Here is a 19,539-nt window from a genome sequence, read left to right on the forward strand (position 1 = left end):
GTAAACTAAATAAGTGTGATTCAGTACAGAAGGAAATTGCAACAGCCTGTTGTGAACTGTTGCAAAGCTTGACAGTCAGATAATGCAGGGGTCAGCATCCTTAATAACAAGAGTAGAATTTTTTTTTGAAGGCAAAAAAATACAATACCATAAGAGTCCAATGCTGTTACCTAAATATTAATAATGATGAAAAACAGCACAGAGACACATTTCAATGATATTTTAAAAGTTTTAATGAAAAAGTTGTTAATCGAATGTTACTGTCTCACAAGTACAAAGTTTAAAACAAGCTATTTAATGACCATCAAAATGGGATCGATTGACCAAGGTCGGGAGCCGTAGGAGTCATTAATGACCAATATGCGACTTCAGGGCTGCAGGTTGCAGATCCCTGACATAATGAATCAAGTCAGCCCTCAGTGTTAAATGCAATGCTATCTTGGAAACAAGTTATTTCATGGTGCCTCCAAGAGGACAAGCTCAGAAGATCACTGATGTCTTTGGTCTCGCTCATTCTTACCCCATTACTAATGAGATTCATGGACCCAGGGTGGGTAAATAAAGAAGGCAATTTATTTATCCATTCTGAACAAATGTTTTTACATCTTAAGAGCCATATTGTTCACATTGTGCTCTGTTAGATTAATGAAGAGCTCACCTTTCTAGTTTAGGGTTGCCAGGAATTAGATTAATCTCCTGGACAGTGCTGCAAGTAACTCAGGAGAAAAATCATTTCGATAAGCCAATTGTCATCCATCTGTTTATCATCAGCACATAAAGCAGGAAGCATGAAAGCAATCAAAGAGTGCCAAATATAGAAAACGAAGGAAAAATATTCTTCAAATCTAGTTACAAATTTGTTAGCAAGGTCTGGATTGTGTAATGTAGAGCAAAATTCAATGCTCAGATTTTATTTTGTTGGTATGCGTATATACGCTAAAAATATTTACAAAAGTCAGTGTTGCATAGCTGTGTGCTCGAGCCACTGGGGGTCACACAATAATATCAAAAAGCACTCCCCCCCACTTACCCCAGGAATCACGTACACAAACTGAGAACATATTACAACAATAAAGCTAAAGTGAACTGATCTCACGCATGTCTAGTTTAAAAACTTCCAGTTGTCTCAATGGATCTTGAAGTGAAAATTTAAACAAAGAGAAATATCTTTAAATTAATAGAAGAAATGGTAGTGATGAGCGTCAGAAACAATCATCACGCCATGATTCAATTTGTGCCAGACTGGTTAGATTGGACAAATGTTTGCACGTTGTTCATTTGGCCATTTAGATTCAGAACTGCCCATTCCTTCCAAACATACTATCACCACATACCCTTGCCACATGTCTTCCTGTCATTATGTCCATTGTCTGGTGAATAGTTGCCATTGATGTTACTGTCTCAGCAACAAACATCGGCATTTTTAAAAATAGCACTTTGGGTTGGTGATGTACTGGAAAAGATGAATCAAAATCCATCCAAACTTTTGCAATTAGTGAGGGATGGGCAGAAGCAGTGAAGAATATGGTTCTACTTTATTGCCTCAAGGGTGAAAACTAACTATGTGGTTTAACACTCAATGCCCAAACCTGAGCATATTGTAATGAGGTAACTTCTAGAAGGGGGAAACCAACAGTTTTATCAATTAAAACTGAAAAAAAATGGATAACAGCCTTTGTTCTGGTGCCTGCTGAGGGCACTCCTTTGGAAGTGATGCCTACAGTTGCCGAATATATAATTTGAATCATTTTTCAAGCATGAGATAAAAGTTTTCACCTCAGGGTTGCTGGCAACTTTACTGAAGGAATACCACAGCCTATGTCCCAGGTATAAAAGGATTTCAGTTGCTCAAGATGTGCTTTGGAGGGCCAGTTAGAAACCACAAGTGTCTTCTGGGTGATGCATTCCAGATAATATAGAAAGATCGACTAAGTCTAATGGTCAATTAATCTATTATTGCTTTACCAGTATATATCCTGTGTGAAAATATTTACATACCAACATCAGTAAGGGTAGAAAGGGCTTGTTCCAGATCAACTCATCACATTCCTTCTCTCTAGAGACTTTTCTAAGGCTCTCTTGAAATAATAGAAATAAACTATATAATTGCAAATACATATCTCCAGATGTCCCAAAACACTTCACAACTAATTAATTACTTTTAAAGGTCAGTTATTGTTCAAGGCAAATGTAACATTTGAAAAGGTGGATGAAGCCCCGATTTAAAATCTCATTCAAAGGACAGCATGTCAGACAATGCAGCAGCAATCCCCCATTACTATACCTGTACTATCAGTTTAGATTATGTGCATCAGTTTGTGATGTAGAAGCACTGCATTAGGTAAATTCTATTAGAATTAGCCATCGTGTTCTCTCTTTTTAGATGCTACAAACACCTTGGGTGGATTTAATTACCAGCAGGAAGTCTCTGGTTTCAGTTCACTTGTCCTGTGACAAAATGAGGCCATATTGATTTAAAAGCTCATTCTCTTCAGATATTAGGGTGGATTCTTTCCAATACCCACAAGATTCATATTTTATCCACATTACATAACACTGCTGTTATGATAATGTCCTGCAGGTGGTCTTATCCAAACATCCTATTATATATCACAAGTGTGTTTCTATTAATTTTTGGTCTCTTTTGCACACTTCTTTACTCTTTTTCATATATTGGATCACCTTTCTAGGTGAATTCCACTCCTTAGAACTTTGAGCATCTTGCTTGACAAGTCATATCACCTGGGCAAATGTTTAGTAGCTACGAACAGTAAAGTCATAGTCTGTTATTTCCAAACTGTTGGAATTGTCAGTGAAAAACATCACTTCAAACCTTGTTATAATTTTAAACTATTAAGGAAACAATAAGTGAATCTGTAGTACATGCACAGTCATCTTTCTCATCAAAAGGAAACACAGTAAAAGGTTGTGAAACTAAATTCTAACCTCAGAGCTAAAAACAAAAAGCTAAAAGCTACTGCGGATGCTGGAAATCCATAACCTCGTTCTCTATAAATTGCTAATTCACCACCCCTCTCCTTCTCATCTCCTTACAAGCTGTCAGTCATCTAAATCTATCTGCCAAATATTATTTTTTTGCTTGATTCATCTATTTTGAGCTCACAAAATGTCTCCAAGGTTTGTTAGAAAGTCAGAATTGTCTTATCATATCCATTACTGGACTAACCACAATGCCTGGATATATTTGAAAATTAGTTGTAGACACTTTTATCAGCTTGTTACCAAGGAGACAAGTTTCACAATGCATATAAGGTAATAGGTTTGAAGATGTACATGCCTTTTTAAACTCTCACGTATTGTACCTAATTCAAATGGACAGCTACCAGATTAAAATGAAACAGAACAGGTTCATATTTGCTGCAGTAATGTTCTTTAGCAGTCTCTCACATCCCTGCACCTATAATGACAGTTATTCATGTGCCCACAAGTTCTTCCAAATGGTCCTCAAAAGGCTCCCAGATGGGAGGGAAATATTTGGTGTGTGACTGACAAGTTCTGGAGCCTTAGGTTGGATATTGCAAAGTGAGGGACACGTTGGAGTACAAATGGGACTTTGGGTAATGCCAGAAAAAGATTGCAGCTAAGCCCATCTTTGCTACACCTGTTGGTTGGTGAAGGATCAGGGATTTCTTTAAAAGGATCCTCTTTTTGTTGTCATCCCTCTCATGATATGCCTGCTCTGTGGGCTTTTCTTCAGAAATTCTAGCTGTTCCTGGAACAGGACCCAACAGAAATGGGAGTCGAACTGGTTCTGCAGTGTGGGAAGGGAGCATATTGGTACCAATTTCCTTAATCTTCCTTCCAGAGGGAGTCCGTGGTTATCTTGGAGGGGTAGAAATGTCGGAGACCAGATCAATGTAGACTGAGATGGGTTACCCATTACAGTATGCGAGGAGTACAAAACCATGTCCATTTAGAGATGCTTTCATGGAGTACTATGAACAGTTCTAGCCTCCATATTACAAAAAGAACAGAGGTACGGGCAAAGGCATAAAAAGGGTTTACTGGTATGCTACCAGAGCAAAGGTTATACCTATCAGGAAAGGTTTAACAGGCGGGGGTTCTTTTCTCCAGAACAGAGAAGATAGAGCACTGATCTAATAGAGGTCTTTATGAATATCAAAGTGTTTGATAGGTTAGATGTATAGTCATTGTTTCCACTTGTGGGGGAAAAAACAAAACTCGGGGCCATAAATGTAATTTGGTCACCAAGTAAAATTTCGGGAAATTTCAGAGTGGTTAAATTGTGGAACTCATAATTGCAAGAAGCAGTTGAGGCATCGAAGGGAAAGTTAGATGTACACATGAGGGAGAAAGGAACAGAAGGTTATGCTGATAGGATTAGATGAGCAGAGGTAGGAAGCAGCTCAAGTGAAGCATAAACACAAGCGTGAATCATTTGCGCTCAATAGTTCAATTTCTGTACTGTACATTGTATGAATTTATGGTTAGTAAGCTCCTCCTAGTCATTATTTTGAGGGATTAGAGTTCTAAGGTTACCTGTTGTGTTTTCCTCTAGTAGTACTGTTTTCTACTGTGCTGGGACCTCTGAGCATAGGAATTCCTGCCCGAGGTGAATTCCAAATGATAAAATCCAAAAACGTTTTATAAGCACAAAGAACAAGAGGATAACTAAGGAAAGAGAAGGGACTATTAGAAACCAGAATTGTGGGCATTATTTTGTTTCTTGTTTTAATGATGCACACAGGCCATTGACATTGTGGCTGAGCTAATGTTATTGATAACACATTTCTGCAGCATCTGAATTTGATCAAGACAGGCTTCAACATGTGCTACCTGACCTTCAACCCCCAGGTCAGGTAACCCCGTATAAAGTACAGAGTACCGTATAGTATCTAATACTGGAGTCCACAACCACAATTAGCTATTATCATGACAGGCATGATTCTTAATAAATACTTTGTATCTGTTTTCACATGTTGTAGACATTGTAGCTAAGGAGTCGTGTGAAATATCAGATAGGAGAAACAAAGAGAGAGAGGGGAAGTATCCAATGAACGGCATGGCACTAGGAAGTTCTGAGGAATAAAGGGATCTTGGCGTGTGTGTCCATAGATCTTTGAAGGTGGAGGGGCATGTTAGTGGGGTGGTGAAAAAGGCATATGGGACACTTGCCTTTATCAATCGAGGCATAGATTACAAAAGTAGGGAGATCATGTCGGAGTTGTATAGAACCTTGGTGAGGCCACAGCTGGAGTACTGTGTGCAGTTCTGGTCGCCACATTATAGGAAGGATGTGATTGCACTGGAGGGGGTGCAGAGGAGATTCACCAGGATGTTGCCTGGGATGAAACATTTAAGTTATGAAGAGAGGTTGGATAGACTTGGGTTGTTTTTGTTGGAGCAGAGAAGACTGAGGGGCGACCTGATTGAGGTGTACAAGATTATAAGGGGCATGGACAGGGTGGATAGGGAGCAGCTGTTCCCCTTAGTTGAAGGGTCAGTCACAAGGGGACATAAGTTCAAGGTGAGGGGCAGGAAGTTTAGGGGGCATACGAGGTAAAACTTTTTTACCCAGAGGGTGGTGACGATCTGGAATGTGCTGCCTGGGAGGGTGGTGGAGGCGGGTTGCCTCACATCCGTTAAAAAGTACCTGGATGAGCACTTGACACGTCATAATATTCAAGGCTATGGGCCAAGTGCTGGTAAATGGGATTAGGTAGGTAGGTCAGGTGTTTCTCACATGTCAGTGCAGACTCGATGGGCCAAAGGGCTTCTTCTGCACTCTGAGATTCTATGATTCTAAGTAATTGGGGGTTTAGGATCTTTGGAACTAGATAAATTGCCAGGTCCAGATGAAATATAGCCAAGTTTAAGAGAAGCAAGGAAGGAAACAGCAGGGACTTTGATCATCATCTTCCCATCCTGACTCGCTACAGGCATAGTAGCAGAGGGCTAGGGGATTGTTGATATTTCACCATTGTTTGAAAAGGGGGAAGGGGAAAGATCAAGTAATTACAGGCCACTTAGCCTTAACTGTCATTGGAAAAAAAAATTGAGAGAGTATTAATTACCATTTAGAAAGGCACAGATTTATCAAGCCTGTCAGATGGATTTGTTCAAGGAAGGCTGTGTCTGCTTAACTTGATTGACATTTTTTTTGAAGTGATAATGAGGAGCATCGATGAAGATAGCATGTTTGATATGGTGTCCATGGACTTTAGAAAGGCTCTTGACAAGGTCCCACATGCAAGGCTGGTCAGAAAACTAAAACCATGCGATCCAAGGGAAATAGCTGGGTGGATCCAAAATTGCCTCAGTGCAGGAAACAAAGGATAATGTTTAGCTGGTATTTTTGTGGCTATAAAGCTGTTTCCAGTGAGCCTCTGCAGGGCTTGGGTCCCTTGCTTTTTGTGGTATATAATCAATGATTTAGACTTAAACGTGGGAAGTACGATTCAAAAGTTTGCAGATGTTACAGAAATTGGTAGTGTGCTTGATAATGAGGGAAGATTGTTGTGGACTGCAAGAGGATATCAATATACAGGTCAAATGGGAAGAAAAGTGGCAAATGGAATTCAGCCTGGAGAAGTGGAGGTATTGAATTTATGGAGGGAAAACAAGGCAAGGGATTAGACAAATGGTACAGTACTGAAAATGTAGAGGAACAAAGGGACATTGGAATGCATGTCCACAGTTCTCTGAAGGTAGTAGGACATGTAGATAAGGTGGTCAAAGGCGGCATATGGGGTACTTTCTTTTATTAGCCAAGGCATAGAATAAAAGATGAAAAAGGTAATGTTAAAACTGTATAAACACATACTGGGCCATGACTAGAGTACTGTATATAATTCTGGTCAATACATTACAGGGAGGATATGGTCAGATTAGAGAGGGTACAAAGGAGATTTAAAAGGGTGCTGTCTGGATTGAAGAATCTTAGCCATGAGTAAAGATTGGATAGGCTGGGGTTGTTTTTGAGTTTGTTTACTTTAGAACAGAGGAGGTTGGTGAGTTGAGAGGCTGGGTGGGGGGGTTTGGCGTTGGTAATTGAGGTGCAACAAAATGTGGATAAGAAGGATCTATTTCCCTTTGTAGAGAGATCAATAACCAGGGGTTTAAAGTAGTAGGCAGAAATATTAGAGAGGAGTGGAGAAGAAATGTTTTTACCCCAGAGAGTGGTGGGGTTTAAAAATCGCTGCATAAAAAGGTGGAAGAGGCAGAAACCTTGCTTTTAAAAAGCACTTTGAGATGCATTCTACAGGACTATGCACCAAGAGTTGGAAAGTGGGATTAGGCTGACACACACGATTGGCTGAATGACCTCCTTACATGATATAAATTTCTATGATTCTATGAGGCTAGTTACCACTGTTGGAGAAGCAGGTGTATTCTATATTTGATTTATGTGGAATGAGTTGCTGATTCCGTTTCTGGACCAGCGAACCCTCTGCACCACTGAGTGGAAAAGGATCCTCAGTGTCAATACTGTCTATGTATTAGACAATACCAGTTAAGCTCCTGGTGAGCATTGAAGCCATTGAGTTCTCACTATTATGTGATGTCAGTGTTTCTTGAGCCCCAATTTATGCTAACGGGATTGTGGCGATAAAAGCAAAATACTGCAGATGCTGGAAATCTGAAATAAAAACAGAAAATGCTAGAAAAACTCAGCAGATCTGGCATCATGTGTGGAGAGAGAAACAGACTTAATGTTTTGAGTCCATACGACTTCTTCATAGCTAAAGAGAAGTAGAATCTGGGATTGTGGTGGTGCTTGACTTGATTTTTAAAATGTTTTTCATAGGGTGTGGGTGTCACTGGCAAGGCCAACATTTGCTGCCCAACTCTAATTGCCCTTGAGAAAATGATGAGCCGCCTTCTTGAACCGCCATGTGGTGTAACCACAGTGCTGTTAGGGAGGGAGTTCCAAGATTTTGGTCCAGCGACAGTGAAGGAACGGCGATATATTTTCAAGTCAGGATGGTGAGTGGCTTGGAGGGGAACTTCCAGGTGGTGCTGTTCCCATGCATCTGCGGACCTTGCCCTTCTAGGTGGTAGAGGTCGTGGGTTTGGAAGGTGCGGTCAAAGGAGCCTTGTTGAATTGCTGCAGTGCATTTTGTAGATGGTGTGCGCTACTGCCACCGTGCATCGCTGGTGGAGAGAGTGAAAGTTTAGTTGATGGATAGAGTGCCAATCAAGCAGCTATTTTTTGCTGGATGGTGTTGAGCTTAAGGGCGCTATTGGAGCTGCACTCATTCAGGCAAGTGGGGAGTATTCCATCGCACTCGACTTGTGTCTTGTAACTGATGGACAGGATTTGGGGAGTCAGGAAGTGGGTTGCTCCCCGCAGAATTCCCAGCCTTTGACCGGGTCTTGTAATCACAGTATTTATATGGCTCGTCCAGTTCAATTTCTGGTTAATGGTAACCCTCAGGATGTTGATTGGGAGGGGGTGGGGGCAGAATTCAGCAATGGTAATGCCATTGAATGTCAAGGGGAGATGGTTGGATTCTCTCTTGTTGGAGATGGTCATTGCCTGGCACCTGTATGGCATTAATGTTACTTGCCACTCATCAGCCCAAGGCTGGATATTGTCCAGGTCTTGTTGCATATTGACACAGGCTGGTTCAGTATCTGAGTCGTCATGAATGGTGCTGAACATTGTGCAATCAGCAGTAAACATCCCCACTTCTGACCTTATTGAGGGAAGGTCATTGATGAAGCAGCTGAAGATGGTTGGGCCTAGGAAACTACCCTGAGGAACTCCTGCAGTGATGTCCTGGGACTAAGATGATTGACCTCCAACAACCACAGCCATCTTCCTTTGTGCTGGGTATGACCAGTGGAGATTTTCTCCTCTGTCCCCCACCAATTCCCATTGACTTTAATTTTGCCAGAGGTCCTTGACGCCACACTCAGTCAAATGCTTTCTTGAGGACACGTACTCTCACCTCTCCTCTGGAGTTCAGCTCTTTTGCCCATGTATGGACCAAACCTGTATTGAGGTCAGAAGTTGTGTGGCCCTGGCAGAACCCAAACTGAGCATCAGGGAGCAGGTTATTGCTGAGTAAGTACTGCTTGATAGCACTGTCAACCACACCTTTCATCGCTTTGCTGATGATCAAGAGGAGTCTGATGGAGCAATAACTAGTTGAATTGGATTTGTTCAGCTTTTTGTGGACAGGACAAACCTGGGTAATTTTTCACATTGTCCGATAGATGCCAGTAATGGAGCTGTACTGGTATTTCTTGGTTAGGGGTGTGGCTAGTTTTGGAGCAAAGGTTTTCTATACTACTGCCTGTACGTCATCAGGCCCCAAAGACTTTGTGGTATCCAGTGCCCTCAGCTGTTTCTTTACATCATGTGGAATGAATGGAATTGGCTGAAGATTGGCATGTGTCATGCTGGGGACATCAGGAGGCAGCCAAGATGGATCGTCCACTTGGCACTTCTGGCTCAAGATGGCTGCAAATGCTTAAGCCTTGTCTTTTGCACTAATGTGCTGGCTTCCCCATCTTTGAGAATGAGGATATTGGAGAGCATCCTCCTCGTTAGTTGCTTAATTGTCCATCACTATTCATGGCTGGATGTGGCAGAACTGTAGAGCTGTGACAGTGTTTCTTAGGATTTCTAGGAGTTTCTTAGCAGCTTGTTGTGTCTTGAATATTGTGGAAACAGCACAGCTTCACGGTGTCCTTAGTGAATGCGAGCCAATCTGACAAATTGCTGTGTCATGTTTTGTTAAGCATTTTATACAATTATAAGCATTGAGTGATAATAAATGGGCGATTGCATCTTGCATGATATTTAAAACTTTAAGGGGTCATGCTACCACAACAAGACAATTACATTTTTCTAATGCAGGTAATGTGTTGTCTGGGTCAGTGCCAAAGACAATTCATACCTACACAACCAGCTGGGGGACACAGACTATGCTGAGGTTAAAATTCCAATTTTATCTTAGCCTTTCACACACCAGTTTTTTTAAAAAACTGTTTTACTAAGCTTTATTTGCTCTCTATGTGGCTGACCAGAGAGCAGTGCTGTATGCCTGCCCCACAGATCATTTGCAAGATCTGTCTCTGATGTTAACAACTTAACCTCCAAGGAAACCAGAGAAAAAAAAATAAAATCCCAAACGGGCCGGTTTAAATTACTCATATTTGATCCTCTGACTCTCTAATCTAATCTCCTGCTTTAGAGAGGCAAAGACTTTGGACCAAATCTTCCGATCAGCATCGGAACCTCTGATCAGACAAAAAACCATCCACTTATCTTCCTCCGATTTTTCTGGCCAATCTTCCAATGGAGGATTCTGCAGAACTGAGTCAGTGCAGGAAACCTCGGAGAAGGCAGTGGAAAAAATTGCGCAGAAGCCATGCCCTTTTTTTAAAGGATCTAGCTGCCATGTTCTGGTAAGAGTTAAATATCTCAAAGCTTCTCAGTGGGTTAGTGAAAGAGCATATGAGTAAATGAGTGAATGTGTAGATGTGTAAGGGTGTAGAGTGGCATCTGAGTAGGGTGGCAGCTGGATAGGGTGGTGAGGTTGGGTCAGGCAGGGAGTTGGAGGACGTCGGGGAAACTATCAGGCTGGATCGTTGTGGGGTGGGGGGGGGAGGGGCAGGTAGTGAGGTGGAAGTTTGGGACCAAAGGGTGACTCACGGGGGACTCCAGTTGTGTCGTTACTCATGAGTTAGAGTAGGATTTTTCTAACATTTCCTGGATAACTATTCAGTTAAATCGGAATTGCCCGAGGTCTCCTACTCTAACTCAGAGTTGGAAACTTTTTCCAGGCGGTCCTGGGGAGCAGGGGAATTACCCATCTGAAGTTCAAACTTCTCAAGCAATTCACACAGAGTCGATGTGTTGGGATTTCCAAAGGATCCTGTAGCACATCTTGGAGGTATATCTGGTCTCTGATGATCCGGAGACCATCTGGCCCTTTATTCCATACTTTGGTGATGAGAGATCCAATGCAAGAACCAAAGAATATAAAAACAAACTGCTGCAAGTCCTGGAGTTTTACACAACACGAGAGTAAAAGACTATGTCTGGTCCTGCCGAACCAGGAGACCATTACTAACTAATTCCAAATCAAACTAATCCATTAGCTAACTAATACTAGGCCGCTGGAGATTTTGCTAAATAGTAGTAATTTACAGACATAATTAAATAAAGACTAGAATTAGTGCTGGTTTGTATGTCACAATTATAATGTGGGAGTTTGTCCCAGATTGTCACATTTGCAGTAAATATCTGTCTTGAGATACTGTAGCTCAAAGCCTTTTGAGCTGGATCAACACAAGTGAGGGGGGATGTTTGGATAGCTTTCTCCAGAGTACAATCACAACTTAGGAAAGCACAGGTACAGGAAGGGGAAATGTAATTGTTGTCAGTAGGGTAAGGGGAACCAAAGGGAGAGAGAGGAGGTGGTCCCATGCACACTGATCCTGTCCAGCACATGCAGCATACCTGATCCAGTGAAGATAAGGCTGAAAGCTAACCATGGTTTTATGGTGGAGGGGCGGGGCTGAGAAGGGGAGGAGAGTAGAATGGAAAGGTTGATAACATAGGCGACTTGAGAATTAAGGAGAGAGAGAGAATATTGTCTGCAGTCGTGACACATAGTCCGGAGCATGTGTTGCCTACCTGGTGGAAAGGTCAATGTCTTGCAAAAAGTGGAGATGAACTTGGAAAGTGATGGGGAACATCCAGTTGTCATGGTCCATATTGGGAGCAATGACAGAGAACAAAGAGGAGCTCCTGCTGAGGGGTTATCAGAAGGAGAAAACAAATTTTTAAAAAAGGAAGGACCTCACAGGTGGTAATCTTAGAATTATTGTATGAGACACATACTAATTAATATAGGCGTTGGCAGATCAGGAAGATGAAATATGTAGCTGTAAGACAGGTGTGGGAAGGAGGATCTCCATTTCATGATCTGCAGCACAGAACATAAATACAAATTATAATGTGAATGAAGTGTATTGTAAACGAATAGGAAGTTGAGAATTTAGAGAGAGTGGGACCTCAGTGCAGAGGGGGAAGGAAATGCTCTTTTAACACTTGTAGTAGTTGTAGAAACTTGAACTAAATGTTCATTAGAACTAGAAACCTATAATAAATACTTTATTAAATTAATTAAGCTAGTTAAATTAGTTTTAAAAAGTTGATTAAACATAGAATTACATAGAACTTTAATAATTAAAAGTATAAAAAACATGTTTAGATAGGGATGGCAGTGGTGTGCTGCATCTACAGGACGTGGAAGTTTGTGGAGAACAGCACAATCCCAGGCAACCACATCCGCTGTAAATATCTGTAAGTTGAAGAACTCCAGCTCAGAGTGGTTGAGCTGGAGACCGAGGTACAGACATTGCAATGCTTTGTGCAGGGGGGGAATGAGTTCCCTGAATATTTAAAAACAAGAGGCAATCACAATTCTTTGGTTAGGCATTGGTTTTTAAATTTGGTTTCTGGTTAGGATCGGGGGATGTGACTACAACTCAGGCAGGGAAGAGCACTGCAGATGAGGAGCCTGAGCCTTTGGCATTGTCTACTCGGGTACAATGCACTTGTTGCCTATGTGGATGAGAAAAAGGGTTGCAGGAATGATGGACAAATTGACCATCCCACCATGGTACAGGAGGCCATTCAAGTGGGAGTAGTGTAAAGGAATGTGATGGGGGAAGGTCTCTGCAGCCACAACTGGGAGTCATGAGGCTGGGTTGACCTTCCTGCACCCATCCCCCACAAATTCCTAGGTCAAGGATATCTCCTTGCAGCTGGAGAAGAACTTGGGGAAGAGGTGAATCCTGCTGAGGGAGTTTGAGGAGATAACGTACAAAATAAAAATCAGAACCTCAAACATAATAATCTCTGGATTACTACCTGAGCCATGTGCAAATTGATATAAGAACAAACAGATTAGAGGTTTAAATGCATATCTGAAAGAGAAGCGTGGGAAGCAGGAGTTTCAACTCATGAGGCAATGCCATCAACACTGGGGGAAAAGGGAGCTGTTCTGTTGGCGTGGATTCCAAAACTGGATTGGAACCAGTGTCCTGGCAAATCAAGTAACTAGAGTGGGAGATAGGGCTTTAAACTAATAAAATGGAGGGAGTGTAAAAGTAAGGGTAAGTTTATAAGTTTGAAGACAATAGCCAAGGCTGCAGAGCAGAGTAGCAATTTGGGCAAAAAAATCAAGCAGATTATGACAGGAAGGGACAGAGTGTAATAACTGTCATGGGGCATTAGGAACTAAAGTCGCATTAGGGAAAAATAGTTAAAAAATGAAAAATAAAGGCACTATACCTGAATGCACAAAGTACTTGCAACAAGATAGCTCGGTTAACAGGCAGAAAATAAAATAAGAACAAACAGGTCATTTGAGATGGCAGGGTGCAACTGGTCAGGTGCCACAAAGATCAATGCTTGGCCTCAGCTACTTACAGCCTAGGTCAATGATTTAGAGATATTCAAGTTTGCTGACAATACAAAGCTCAGTGAAAATGTAAGTTGTGAGGAGGATGCAAAGGGCTATAGCAGTTAAATGATTGGGCAATGAAGTGGCATTTAGAATATAATGTGAGGCTGTATAGGTAGGGAGAATAAAAAAGCAGATTTTATTTTAAAAGGTAAGAGGTGTAGAGTTAGAAGGATTTGGGGCCCTTGTACATGAATCCCGAGCTAATATGTAGTTTTAATAAGCAATTGGGAAGGCAAATGGCACATTAGCATTTATTGCAGTGGTTGGAGTATAACAGTAAGGAAGCCCTGCTGCAGTTACATAGGGCATTGGTGAGATCAGACCTGCAATACTGTGTTCAGTTTTGGTCTCCTGACCTACAGGAGGATTAACCTGCCTTTGAGGGGCTGCAATAAATGTTCATGAGATTGGATCCTAGAATGAGACAGTTTTCCCATAAGAATAAGTTGAGTAAAATGGCCTTAACTCTGGAGTTTTGAAGGATGAATGGTGATATCATTGAAATGTATAAAGTCATGAGAGGCTTTGACAGGGTAGATGCTGAGATGCTGCTTCCCTGCCTAAAGTGTCTAGAATTATATATAGGGGAGAATTTTCTCCCTGTCGGGTGGGGTGGGCAGGAGCGGGCGCAGGCACGCATCTAACCGTCGCCCCCGCACCGCCATTTTGCGTAGGTGGGCCAATTAAGGCCCGCCCAGCGTAAGGCACACCCGGAAGCGCTCAGCAGTACCTGTGTGGGCAGGCGGCGGGGAAAAAGGGAGAGTCCATGCGCGCAAGAGCGCAGAAATCTCCCTGAGGCACGGAGCTGCCTCGGAGATTATGATAACTCATAAAAATGTGAAAAATAAAAAATTAAATTATTCAGACATGTCCCCTTATGTGACATTGTCATGTGAGATGGGACATATTTATGAATTTACATGAAACATTTTATTAAATTAATAAGCCCTTCATGACACCTCAACCCACCCATGGATGAGGTTCCTTGAAAAATGCGAAGGCCGCCTGGGCTCTTTGCCTGCCCACCAACCTTAAGGTTGGACAGGCAGCCCTGACAAGTATCTTAGTTAGTTGATTAATGGCCTTAATAGGCCTTTGACAGTTTGGCGGGCGCGCAGCCGAATCCAGTGCGCGGCCGCCAAACGGAAGATCGGAATAATGCGTGGTGATGTCAGGATGCACGCCCAACGCCACTGCACGTCATTTTACGTGTCAGCGTGCGGGGGCGGGTCCTGCGTGCTGAACAGGAGGTTCAGGCTACGGTCTCAGAATAAGGGGTCAGCCACTTAAGGAGAAATTTCTTCACTCAGAAGGTTGTGAATCTTGGGAATTCTTTACTTCAGAGGAATGTGGATGCTTAGTTGATGAATATATTCAAGAGCGACATCGACTAAGATCTTAAAATCTACATCTTTGACCATCTGCTCCAATATTGCCTTAGGTGTCTCGTTTTCAAATTTTGCTTGAACATGCTCCCGGGAAGCACCTTGGGATATTTTCTTACATTAAAGGTGCTATATAAATAAAAGTTTGCGTTAGATTTTTGGGCACTATGGAAATCAAGGAACACATGAAAACTACTTTCTCATCCTTTCCATGCACAAGTTTAGCCATGATATTATTGAATGGCAGAAAAGGCTTGAGGGCTGCATGGTCCACTCCAATTCCTATTTCTTATTATCCTTTGTGACACACTAACTTCAATACTGAGATAGGAAGGAGCTTGTTTCACTGGGATCTGCCCCACTCCTGAACTGGAATAGGACTAGTGCCATGGATTAATAGGGTTGTTAATATGAATGGAAACTATTAAGAGGCAGCGGGAATGGGGGTGCTGGGGTGGGGTCAGGTGGGGGGAGGGAAGGGTGATGAATGAGGGGAAAGATCTAGTTTAACTAACAGGTGTGAAGGTAAATGAAATAGAAAGTGAGAGTAAAGGTAAGGTAACAAGGGTAATACAGAGAACAAATACAGCTATTTAACAATATTTTTGTACGTCTGTTTAAAATAAAGTAAAAGGAACAATAGATTCATGAAACTGCGTGCCCAGCATGGTACGTAGCATCCAAAATAAAATGGGAGAACGAGAGGCAATAATCGAAAGTGAGAAACCAGATGTGGTGAGAATAACAAATATGATGGCATAAAGAACAGACTGGCGACTAAATATTGCAGATGATAATAAGAGTCAGAAAGGGTAGAAAAGGATGATAACCTGGAGTAGCTATACTGGTTAGGGATAACATGCTTGCAGCAGAAAAAAAGTAAACAATTAACAAGAGGCTATAAGCAGAATCCATATGGATTGAAATAAACAATGGAAAGAGATCAGCCACACAAATAGGGGTATACTACAGACTACCTAGTGAAAAGGAAGTGGACGAAGATATGTGAAAAAATGTAAATATACATGTGAAATGAATAAAGGACTAGGAAACAATCATGCAAGGTTTTAACTACCCCCAAAGAAACTGGCAAGAAGAAAAAGCAAAAGGGATACAGGGAATGGAGTTTTTACAGTGTGCAAGACTCTTCTTACCCATTATGTTCAAAAAGAGTGTTAGGGGAAGCACTGTTGAAGTTGGTACAAAGAACAAAGAAAAGTACAGCACAGGAACAGGCCCTTCGGCCCTCCAAGCCTGCGCCGATCATATTGCCCGTCAACTAAAACATTTTGCACTTCCGGGGTCCATATCCCTCTATTACCATCCTATTCATGTATTTGTCAAGCTGCCTCTTAAACACCACTATCGTACCTGCTTCCACCACCTCCTCTGGCAGCGAATTCCAGACACTCACTACCCTCTGCGTAAAAACTTGCCCCGCACATCTCCTCTAAAGTTTTCTCCTCTCACCTTAAATCTATGTCCCCAATTGACTTTTCCTGGGAAAAAGCTTCTATCTACTCTGTCCATGCCACTCAATTTTGTAAACTCCTATCAAGTCACCCCTCAATCTCCGTCGCTCCAGTGAGAACAATCCAAGTTTCTCCAACTTCTCCTCATAGCTAATAACCTCCAGACCAGGCAGCATCCTGGTAAACCTCCTCTTCACCCTCTCCAATGCCTCCATATCCTCTTGGTAATATGGCGACCAGAATTGCACGCAATATTCCAAGTGTGGCCTGACTTCCCAGCTTTTATACTCAATACCCCTGCCGATGAAGGCAAGCATGCCATAAGCCTTCCTGACTACCTTATCCACCTGCGTTGCCACTTTCAGTGATCTGTGGACCTGTACACCCAGATCCCTCTGCCTGTCGATGCACTTAAGGGTTCTGCCATTTACTGTATAATTCCTGCCTGTATTAGACCTTCCAATATGCATCACCTCGTGTTTGTCCGGATTAAACTCCATCTGCCATTTCTCCGCCCAAGTCTCCAACTGATCTATATCCCATTGTATCCTTTGACAATCCTCTTCACTATCTGCAACTCCTCCAACCTTAGTGTCGTCTGCAAACTTACTAATTAGCCCAGTTACATTTCCCTCCAAATCATTTATGTATACTACAAACAGCAAAGGTCCCAGCACTGATCCCCGCGGAACTCCACTAGTCACAAAATGAACCAGAATAGATGAGAATAATAAACACAGGGAATATTTAGGTAATATCGATCACAACACAGTAAGATTTAAGTTAAAGATCAAGAAGGATATAAGAAAGAAAGGCCAAAGTAATCAATAAAAGTGGAAAAATTTAAAGATTAACATTGAAATGGAATAGCAATGAGAAGCATTTAAAATTATGATCAAGAGAGTCCAAGGGAAATGTATCCCACTAAAAAGCCAGCCAATGAAGATAACCATGGATGAATAAATAAGAAAATTGCAGCTAAAGAAAAAGGCAGAACAAAGAGATACAACGAATTAAATTATCAAGGAATATAAAATGAAATAGTAAGGCACTCTAGAGACACAAATAACAAAAGAAAAATCAGGATACAGACAGGGCCATGAAGGGATACAAATGATAAACCCACAGGTAATGATGTGGAAATAGCCGGAATATTAAATAATTATTTTGTCTTGGTATTTACTGTTGTATATTGCACTGATTGAGACTAACACATACTCAGCTACAGGCAGCCATTATTGAACAGTTATTTACATCTCCCCAGAGAAGGTAGCAGAGAGGGTAATGTAAAAAAAATGCTAAGATCCTGCAATATACTACACTCACTCCACACGTAAAAAAGCAAATTATATGTTAAAATGTAAAATGGAAGTTCCAAGAATACAAGATGACCAAATCAACAATACCCGAAACTTTTACCAGCTTATTTAAAGCAGGTTACATTAAACTTGCATAGACCACTGGTTTGGCATCAACTGGAGTATTCTGTCCAGTTCTGGGTGCCACACTTCAGGGAAGGTGTGAAGGCATGAGGGAGTGCAGAAAGATTCACAAAAATGGTTCCAGTAATGAGGAACTTCAGTTATATAGATAGATTGGAGAAGTTAGGGCTGTTTTCCTTGGAGAAGAGAAGGTTGAGAGGAGATTTGATAGGGGTATACAGAAATCATAAGAAAAATTGTTCCCATTGGTGGAAGGATTGAGAACAAGAGGGCACAGTTTAAGGTAATTGGTAAAAGAAGCAATGGAGACATGAGGAGAAACTTTTTCATGCAGCAAGTGGAGTGCACTGCCTGAGTGCGTGGTGGAGGCAGGGTCAATTGCAGCAGTTAAGAGGGAATTGGATTATTATCTGAAAAGGAAGTACCTGAAACAGTTATGGAGAGAAGGCCAGGGATTAGCAAGAAATGAGTTGCTCTTTTGGAGAGGCAGCACAGACACGACAGGTTGAATGACCTCATTCTGTGCTGTAACTATTCTGTAATTCTTAGAAGCTGGTTTGCATACTTGTTTTTACTGTAATCACAATTGAAACATCTACGACTGATACTGCCAGAGTAACTTACACGTAAAAAAAATTGCTTTTCCCGAACACCAGTATGTGTTTAACAAAAATATATTTTGACAAGTAGCAATGAAAATAACTTATTTCTTCTTCCTTCTTACATACTTTGAATTAACCTATCGAGGACTCTCTCTCTTTCTGTCTGGGGATCTCCTTCCATTTCTATTAGCTTGACTCTGCTCTCTCATGTGAGATTGTGTCAAACCTGAACTTTGACTACCAACTCCACTTAATAGTCGGGACTGTGACATTGATTGATTTGTCTTAATCAAAGAGCCTGACTTTACCCTACTGGTAGATTCTGTGATACCAGCAAACTCAGTTTCGTTCTGACTTTCACTTTGGGCTGCAATTTGGACTATAGGAGGTTTTCATGCTCTCCCTTTGTCAAATTTCACCTTTTAAACAAATGATCTACATAACACTGACCAAGACTTTCTCCAATCTTCACTAGATATATGAATGCACCCAGTCTCTTTACATCAAATCCAGTCACATACTTCTCATCACTTTGATGGTTTTTCACGGTGACCTTCTGACCAGCACCGAACTCTATGGCCTGAATTTTACGGTTGGCGGGGGAGCGGGACGGGCGCAGCCATGGCCACGATCGCCACCCACGATCGGGTCCGTGCCGCCATTTTACATGGGCGGGCCAATTAAGGCCCACCCAGCGTATTTCTCAACTCCCAAGGATAGCGAGAGTGGGCGGGCGTGGACAGACTGCTGGATCCAATGGCGCCCTGGCAGCCTATTTAAATGAAGGCCTCGCAGCCTTCTCTAGGCTGCTCACAAATGGCTAATGCAAGGCCACAGCAAAGGGCTTCTGGTGAGCAGGCCAGAGTAGGCCAGCGGGACATGCCAGGCTGGAAGGGGGCCAGTGTGCCCCTCGTTTCTCGGATGGCTGCCTTGCTGCCCTCCTCGAGGAAGTGGCAGCACGGCGGGAGATGCTGGTTCCCCAGGCTGGGAGGAGGAGGCCCCCCGACATGACGAAACGTGCCTGGGAAGAGGTGGTGGAGGTGGTGAGCTCCTGCGATGTGATACGGCGCACCTGGATCCAGTGTCGCAAGTGCTTTCAACGACTTGTTGTGCTCTGGCAGGGTGAGGATAATGTTGGTATTGGTCACTTAACCCAGCAGGTT

At 42.1% G+C, this 19,539-nt stretch overlaps 1 protein-coding gene across 1 annotated transcript in view; it reads right to left on the minus strand.

Moving 5' to 3' along the window:
- The window catches only part of LOC144690058 (connector enhancer of kinase suppressor of ras 3-like), a 340,571-nt gene that overhangs the window by 88,034 nt on the left and 232,998 nt on the right, over window positions 1-19,539 (minus strand). The gene's annotated exons all lie outside the window — the stretch shown is intronic.

Source organism: Cetorhinus maximus, chromosome 14, assembly GCF_964194155.1.
Source record: "Cetorhinus maximus chromosome 14, sCetMax3.hap1.1, whole genome shotgun sequence".
In the NCBI taxonomy this organism is placed as follows: Eukaryota; Metazoa; Chordata; class Chondrichthyes; order Lamniformes; family Cetorhinidae; genus Cetorhinus; species Cetorhinus maximus.